Source organism: Anthonomus grandis, chromosome 6 (genome assembly GCF_022605725.1).
Source record: "Anthonomus grandis grandis chromosome 6, icAntGran1.3, whole genome shotgun sequence".
Taxonomy (NCBI): domain Eukaryota; kingdom Metazoa; phylum Arthropoda; class Insecta; order Coleoptera; family Curculionidae; genus Anthonomus; species Anthonomus grandis.
This window is the reverse complement of record NC_065551.1, coordinates 19,080,770-19,090,068: the sequence shown is the minus strand read 5'-3', so window position 1 is coordinate 19,090,068 and position 9,299 is coordinate 19,080,770. Positions and strand designations below refer to the sequence as shown.

At 31.9% G+C, this 9,299-nt stretch overlaps 1 long non-coding RNA gene across 2 annotated transcripts; it reads left to right on the top strand.

The window, feature by feature from the left end:
* Positions 1-5,262: 5,262 nt before the first annotated feature.
* LOC126737011 (uncharacterized) lies at positions 5,263-8,896 on the top strand. 2 transcript variants are annotated; one of them, XR_007660849.1, is made up of 4 exons: positions 5,263-5,875; positions 6,123-6,310; positions 6,392-6,477; positions 6,656-8,896. It is a non-coding gene; the product is annotated as an uncharacterized LOC126737011 (long non-coding RNA). The 2 variants fall into 2 exon arrangements; XR_007660850.1 differs by having other exon boundaries at positions 6,380-6,477.
* The last annotated feature ends 403 nt before the right edge of the window (positions 8,897-9,299 follow it).

Sequence of the window (9,299 nt, the reverse complement as noted above, 5' to 3'; positions counted from 1 at the left end):
GGAATATTTTAAAATTTGTTTTTTTTTTAAATTTTGATATGGAGCTTAGGTTGAGATTCATAGATTGCTACATCTGGCCAGTTATTTTCTAGCTGAAGGAGAGTCAAAGTCAAAATGCTTTATTATTCAAGACAAACCAGTTTCTCCCTGGTTAAATTAATCTACTATAGTAGATTATTATAGATATTATAGTAGATTTACTGTATACTTATCACTAACATTTGTACAAGATACATACTTAAATGTAATAAAAGACTAGGTACAAGTAAAAATCTAAATAAACAATAAAGCTCATAAAACAACATAAAAACAGTTACATTAAAATTTAATCATTAAAACAAATAAAGTAAAAAAAAGAACAGCAAAACATGTAGTGTATAAGAGACAAACACAATAACACCCTGAGTGCTAAAGATGATCCCCAAAAAATTATTTTAGGCTGTAGTATATTTTGCCAAGTAAAAGTTTTTTAGGCTATTTCTAAACAGCTTTAATATTGACACTGATTTTATTGAATTAGGGAGATTATTAAAAATCTTTATACCACCATATACAGGGTGGCCCTTTGAAAACGAAACAGAGCCTATTTTGGGTCCCTCAGAACATTTGCGAAAAAATCCTCGGACCCAATCAATTTTTGATTCAAGGGGGAAACATTTTTTTGCTAGTTTCGCCCCCCTGAGGGCAAAGCCCTAGCGGGGGTGACAAGGGGCCCCAAAATTTTAAATGGAACGGGGGGTCGAGTGATAACTTATTTTGAAGGTATTTTTATGTGGATTATAACCCTAAAGTTTTAAATCGTTACTATTTGCCTAGTCGATACAGGGGCTAATAAAAGTTACAAAAAAATGTTAAAAAATATAATTTTAAATAAAGGGCTTAAAGATAAAATCAATCAAGTAAATGTTCAAAATGTTGGCCTTCGACTTCCATACAATAAAACAGGTTTTGTTCAAATCTTTCCCGTACATTTTGCAAAATTTCTGGCGTGATTTGACGACATTCATCAATTATTCTTTGTCACAAATGGTCTAGCGATGTTGGCTGACTAGCATAAATTTTAGTTTTTAAATGGCCCCATAAAAAAAATCTAACGGGCTTAAGTCCGGGGAACGAGGAGGCCATTCAATAGCTCCTCTTCTTCCAATCCATTGTCCTGGAAACGTTTGGTCCAAATATTGACGAACCCTTGCAGCATAGTGGGGTGGCGCCCCATCTTGCTGAAATACTAGACGATTTTCCAAGTACTCGTTGTTATTTTCTAGTATCTCCACTAATGCCTGATGAATTGTATTTTCTAATAACTCCAGGTACATCTCTCCTGTTAAATTGCCAGGTAAAAAAAAGAGGCCTACGATATATTTACCAAAAATGCCAGCCCAAACATTTAATTTATCAGGATGTTGTGTACGCACCTCACGAAATATTCTGGGATTTGAATTAGCCCAATAGCGGCAGTGACGATTCACAGTACCGTTTAGGGAAAAGGAGCATTCGTCAGAAAAACATACATTAAATAGAAAGTGTGGATCATTGGCGGCTTGTTCAGATATAGTTTCACAAAATTGTACTCGCCTATCAAAATCGTCTTCGTTTAGTTCTTGTACGAGACGCATTTTGTAAGGATGAAACCAGACACGGTTGATAACTTCCTTGTGCTCAGTGTAGGATCTTGCACAATATGGCTTAAAATAGCTACTTCGGAAGCTTCATTCACCACTGGATTATCCATTTCGCGCTTTTTATTAGCCACAGACCCAGTTTCCCTAAATTTTTGAACCAATTGCAAAATGTACAAATGTACTTGCGATGGACCTGTCGATTAGGTTGTTGTAGTGTCTAAAGAGCTAGGCAGTTCTATTAGCATTTTCATTGTTCGCAAAGAAAAGAGAAATTATTTCAACTCTTTTAGCAAGTGAATAAACCATTGTCACACTCAATGTTGTAACTAACTAACTTTAAAGAGCTATTTGTTTGACACACTATGATCTGACAGCAGTAATTGACAACCACTATTAAACTTCAAAATGTTGCTATAATAACAGTCTCAACAATAACCAAGAGTTCCCTTGCAGAATTGGCATAGATACCTACGGGTATTAAAAAAAAAACAACAGAAAGTACGGTTCACAATATAGGAGAACAACATTTTTTGTATTTATTTAACTGTTAAATTTACAAGCATTTTTTTCATAAAAAATGTTGACTAGTTTTTGTAACTTTTATTAGCCCCTGTATCGACTAGGCAACTAGTAAGGATTTAAAACTTTAGGGTTATAATCCACATAAAAATACCTTCAAAATAAGGTATCACTCGACCCCCGTTCCATTTAAAATTTTGGGGGCCTTTGTCACCCCCGCTAAGGCTTTGCCCTCAGGGGGGGCGAAACTAGCAAAAAAATGGTTCCCCCTTGAATCAAAAATTGACGGGTCCGAGGATTTTTTCGCAAATGTTCTGAGGAATCCAAAATAGGCTCTGTTTCGTTTTCAAATGGCCACCCTGTATAATAGATCTCCTAATCGATTTTCTTGTTGGTGTGGGTAAGATCAATAATTTGTCAAGTCACTCTTGCTGGCTAATAGTTTTGGGAACTAGATCTATTCTTAAAGATCAATGATGCAGTTTCTAGGAGATAAAGAGATGACAGGGTCTAAAAAGAATTGCCTACAAAAAGTTCTTTGGTCAATATTGGCAATAGAGCAAACAGCCTTTTTTTGTAAAACAAAAATCTTGTTTTGGAGTTATTGTGAGCTTGATCCCCAAAAGGGGAGACCAATTTTTTTCATTTCAACAATAATAAAATTATTCCTGATTTTCGGTGCGGATTTAGAAAGGGGTTTACTATGGCTTCCGCTTTAGCATCCGTACTTGATCATGTCATTAAGAGTTTCGATGAAGGTCTTGTTAGTGTTTTGATTTTATTCGACTTCTCTAAGGCCTTTGATACTTTATAGACCATAGGCTTCTATTAGCGAAACTTAAATACTATGGCTTTGAGTCCGATGCACTTAATCTGCACTTAATCATTTCTTCGAGACAGATCGCAGTTTAGGTGACTCGGTATCAAATAATATTTCGATTAAATCTGGTGTACTTCAGGGTGCTCCCGCTCTTATTTATTATTTACACAATAGACGTTATCGCTGCTCCTTTGTTTTGTAGTACACATGCTTATGCTAATGATTCTCAGATCTACTTTTCTTTCATACCTCAAGATACTCAGGAAGCTGCCGGAAAAATAAACTCGGATCTTAATATAGTTAATCAATTAGCTTACGAACATAATCTTAACTTAAACCCCAACAAGACAAAGTTATTGTGTTTTGGTAGTAAAACCAAAAAAGACATGGTAAAAAAGTCGTTAAATCTACACATTGGCGCCACCAGTTTATCCTTGGTATCTTGTGCAAAAAATTTGGGATTAATAGTGGATGAGGATCTAAGATTTCATGAACATGTACGGAAGATTATTTAAAAAGGATTTTATGCTCTTAAATTAATTTATAACAACCGACAACTGTTAAACTTTCCATTAAAAAAGATGTTGTGATGCCTTGTTTTATCGCATTTTAATTATTGTGACTTTCTGTACCGGCCTTGTCTAACTGCGGAGGATAAATATAAAATTCAAAAAGTACAAAATGCATGCTGTAGGGTTTTGTATGGAATACGTAAATGTGACCATGTCTCTCATTTGATCTCTGAATGCACTGGCTAAACCTGGAAAACCGAAGAACACACAATCTTTTAAATTTTGTTCATAAATTGCTTACTGAGGCGGAAGCATCTCAATTTCTTAAATCCAAATTTTTACCACGTAAGTCGCCAATAATGCTAAGATTTTTGGCGACAATGTTTTGCTATAAGATTGAAGTATCGTCAGTAAATAACGTAAAATTCCCAGCAATCTTGATTCTAGTTAGGTCATTAATATAAATTAAAAATAACATAGGGCCAAGAACCGTTCCCTCAGGTACGGCCGACTTAACCTCCAAAACTTGTGACCCTATGGCACTCGACATAGCGACCCGAGTACGCCCTCTCAGATAAGAGGACAGCCAAGACAGGGTATTGCCACGAAACCCATAGCATCTTAAAATATTGAAAGGCCCTTTCAATGTTCTTAGCATAGCATTATTCTATATATAGCCAGAAATATTCTATGATGCACACAGTCAAACGCATTAGATAGATCACAGAACACCGGTGCCACAGCCTGATGCTGATTAATCCTCACATAGATATGTTCAAGAAGGTGTTACAAGGTATCATGAGTCTCTTCATTTTGATGGTTCTTTGTGATAACCCGCCTTATAAAAAGATATTACCACTGAATTTAGGTAAGACGTGAAAATGCCCCTTTGCCAGCTAAAGTTTATGGCAAATACTAGGATCTCTAAAGCGCTCGTTGGTTGTTTCAACAATACTTGAGCCCAAACTCCATCTTTTTGATGAGAATTTTTATTTTTTTGACCCAAACATGGTTGCCTTTAGTTCGTGGATATCTGTTGGCATAGAAGAATTAGGAACAGAAACATTCCTTAAAAAAACGAGATGATCGACACTTGGCATTATGTTCTGCGTCAAAGTACTGGCTACAGAACAAACAAATTGGTTAAGGGAGCTAGACTTAACTTCGGGTGTGTTAGAAATTCTTTTGTTCTTGTTTCTTAATTCATTTATTATGCTTCAACTTTTTTTTTACTTGTTTGAATATTCGGAATGATTAATTACAAGTTGTAGATTACAGAATTGGTTTTTGACTTATGAAGGTACATTTTTTGAGAGAAATTAAACTTATTTATTAACAATAGAATGGAAAAAGATCCAAAACTATGATTGAAATAAATGCACAAAACTTGATTTACAATTTAGCAATAAGAATAACAATATTAATATTAAATTATTTCAAAAACAAACATGTAGTAAATCTATTTCGAATTTATTAAATCGTCGATAACTGAGGAGGGTTTTAGTTTGACAAGTCCTTTTTTCCATTTTTTTCTTATTAATATACAAAACTTTATTGAAAAATTAATAAATCAAAATGCTATCCTTCAAGAAAAAAAATATTCAAATGAAGTATGGATTAATTCTATTAATCCATAACTATTTATTCTTTATAATCTTTCTATCTTTCAAAAGGGAAACTATCTTTCAATTGGGAAATATCTTTCCCAATTCGCAAGCAGTTGAAAAAACAGCATATTAATGAAAAGTTATAGATTACTGAATTTGTTTCTGACTTATGAATAGAAAAATTAAACTTAATTGTTTCCTAAAGAAAGGCAATTAAATTATACTTTTACCCTTGTAAAAAGGGTACTTTACTTGCCTTTTTCTTAGCAAACACATTTATTAAATCGACATAACTGAGGAGGGTTTTAGGTTCATCTTTTTCCAATTCTAATAGTGACAAATCTCAAACAATCGCTCCTGGCCTGATTTATAGTACAATTATTGATAAATGTTGTGCTTTTACTATAGTGCGAGTTTGAATGAAATTAAAACAAAAATAAATTATTTTTCTCATACAGTTGCGGAGCTCTCTAGCTCGGGAGACCAATATCATTGCTACAGCTTTAATTTTAAACCTCTCTTAGAAAGAAGAAAGCAACAGGCTGTGATTTATTTATGTTATATTATTAATAGTCTTAAGTGCCAAGATAGACATCTTATAAATTATATTAATTTGTATGTTTCAAAGGTTAATTCTCAGTATCAGTATAGGGTGGAGTTAACAAAAATAGTTGTGGATTTTATTGATTTTGTGAAGAATAAAATGTCTAATCGAAATATTTGTTCAGAGGATGGTTGTGAAAGTCGAATGACAGATCAGATATCGTTTTTTAGGTGCCCTAAAGATGAAGGAAGGTATGTACCAAATATAGATTCTATTAAATAAGCTTTAATTATCAAATTGGAGTTTTAATTATCTTTATATCACTTTAACTTAACCTTCTATTTAATCCTTTACAAGGGATTAATATTAGTAAATAAATATTGCAAATATAATAATTATTTATATAACTACCCAACTAACATTTAAAATAACTCGTATAAAAAAAATAAGAAAAAATTATAATATATTATGCAATCTTAAATGAAACAAAAATTTTAGGTGTCAAGCTTGGAAAAATGCCCTTGGATTTATAGGATCCCATAGATACGCGGATAATACTCCAATGCAATATTATAACTGTTTCAGAATTTGTAGTTTGCATTTTAATGATGACAGTTTTACAAATTCCTCGAAAACCCGAATTCATTCGTAGGCTATCCCATCGATTGGAGTACCTACCCAAAAAGGTATGTTTTTTTTATAAATTCAAACCTAATCAAATTATTTTTTATTAATTTTAAATTAAAATAATATAGGACATATTGTAGACGATGATTTTCCTAAAGCCAGTGTTGATGCCATTGATCAGATAGACCCTTCGAAGTAAATGAGCCAAAGCAGCCATTACTAAAAGGTAAGATATTTATTTAAATCAAAATACCTATAATATACTATAGTCGTTATGTTTTTGTAACATACCAAAATAAAAATATTGCGCCTTAAAAATCCATCGTAGATTTGATTATAAACAGCATAAATTAGTTAAGTTTTTCACATAATATTGAATATATAATCTAAACTAGCAAAATTAGTTGCAGGAACCCAAACGTCAATAAAACTTTCAGCAGATACGCCAAAAAAAGTTTTACTTAAGGAGACAGTAAAAACACTAGAAAAAATTATTACTACCCACACTTGTAAAAGAAGCCTTGAAACAGAAATGACCATGGATGACGTTCTGAAATCAAACTTTTCTGAAGAAACATGGAATCTGTTAAAAACTCAAATGTTATTGCTGAATAAGGACACAAAAGGACGCAGGTATACCAATGAACTTAAACAGTTTGCTCTAAGTGTGTTTTTTCTGCGTCCAAAAGCTTACAAAAAAATTTCCACAGTTCGTCTTCACCATAGAAATCTACATTAAACCGTTTTACGCAACAATGGGTAATTATTCCAGCTTTTTTAAAGTAATTGAATGTAGAGTAAAACTGTTGCAGGAAAAAGAAAGAGACGGTATTTGATGCATGGACGAAATATCTTTAAAATCTCACCTTTTTTATGATATTTCTAAAGACAAAATTGTAGGGTTTGGTTCAGGGTCATATAAAGTTGCAGGAAGTGCATTAACAATAATGACAAAGGGAATTGCTAGCAATTGGAAACAACCCATTGCCTATTTTTTTATAATACATCTGCACCTGTTAATCATTTAAAAGATATTTTATTTAAAACTGTCCGAAGGATACACAAAACCGATTTAATACTTGTATTTTTGGAGTTGTATCAGATCAGGGTACTAATTTTCAAAAACTAGCTAAAAGTTCTTTAAAAAGTGACAATAGATAATCCCACATTCAATGTTGACGATGAAAATTTAAAACTAGTTTATTTATTTGATGTTCCCCACTTACTCAAGTCGACAAGAAATATTTTTTTTCAACACATTCTTTATTTAAATGAAGAAGAAACAAGTAAAAAATATTTAGAAATGATGTATAATATTGACAAAAAGAAGCAGTTCAAAATGACCCATAAATCAACAAACGACATTTATCCCAATAAATTTCAAAAAATGAAAGTAAAGTTAGCTTCGCAGGTATTTAGCCGCTCTGTAGCGATAGCTATACATACTAATATTGAATTTAACGCCTTGCCAAAAGAAGCAACTATAACAGCCAATTTTATATTTAAAATGAATAATCTATTTGATTTATTAAATTCCAACAACTTACAAGATTTTCAAGCTTTCATGGGAACTGAAAAACAAAAAACGTTATTGTAAGATATGGAATACCTTTTTAAAAACTTAAAAGTAAGAAGTTTTGAAGGAAAAAATATGACAAATAGGACAAAATTTATTTCTGGGTAGCGGCTTACAATAAGATCAATTTTAATTCTTTGGGAAATATTACAAAAAAAAGGTTATAGATATTTATTTACACGTAATCTCAATTAAGATTGCCTCAAGCACTTCTTTGGGGTGAAATTAAAAGTTGTTGTGGAAATTCAAACAATCCTACTCCTATTCAATTCCGTCGATCCTTTAAAAAGGATTAGGATATTTAGATAATGTCGAAACAGCTAATTGTATAGATGATGGCGCTAAAGTCCTCATAAATTTAAATACCGATTTTATTAAGAGTTGCAATAATATATGCAATTATTCTCCCACTAAATATATTTCTCTTCGAGTTTTTACCAACGATTATGTAAATTTAAAAAGCGCAGAAGGAAATGCTTTGGTATAGGTAGCGGGATATTTATTTTTAAAAATGTCTCTCACGTCACTCTTGTGAAATATGCAATAATTTTGCAACTGAGTCAAATGCCCTGTTTAATGAAAAGTTAAAAGCATATGAAAATAATACCTTATTTGGTGGTCTAACCATACCTCCAAAAGACATTATTGAGTACATAATAAAATTAGAAAGTATTTGTATCGCTAAATTTAATAAATCATCAGCGCAAGAAGCAATTGGCTATAATCTTAAAAAACTATTTTCTAACATTACCTTTAAGCATCTCTGTAATGAATTTCCCATTGGCTATTTTTTAAGTTTATACATAAGGGTGCGTATTTATTATACATTAAAATTTATAAATGCCGATTTAAAAAGAAAAATCTAAAAAAAAAGGTAAAGATGTTTATGTAAGCAAGCTTAACATATTAAAACATTTGTAAATACTCATAGTACTTATGTATCATACTAAATTCGTATTTAGGTTAAAAAATATGTTTAGAATGAAGTTATTATATCAATAAAATGGCCAGCCTCTCCGTCCATTTATAATGTACCTACTTATTTTAATAAAACATTAACCAGTCTTTGTAATTATTTTCTTTGTTTCATTTATAACCTATATACCTAGTTTTATATCCTACAATCCCAAATATGTTCATGACCAAATAGGTACAAACAGGTAACAAATTGATGCAAATAGGTACTCGTGTATTGGTATTAGGAGCCTATAGAATTTCCAGCGTTCCTCTTTAACACCCAGGTAAACACTATCAATGGCCAAGTTTTGGCTTTTATTACTCCGGTCTCCACACTCGTTTTATAGCTCACACCTGCAGAAACGGCGCGTATTTGTACGATGATTTTCAAAGAGCTGGCGTCGAGTGAACCAACTTGTATTCTATTCTGTAAACCTTGGTAATACACAAATTTAAAATTGAGGGAATCTTTATGTAAAAAATTTAAATTTTTCTTATAAATATAAAATTAAGTT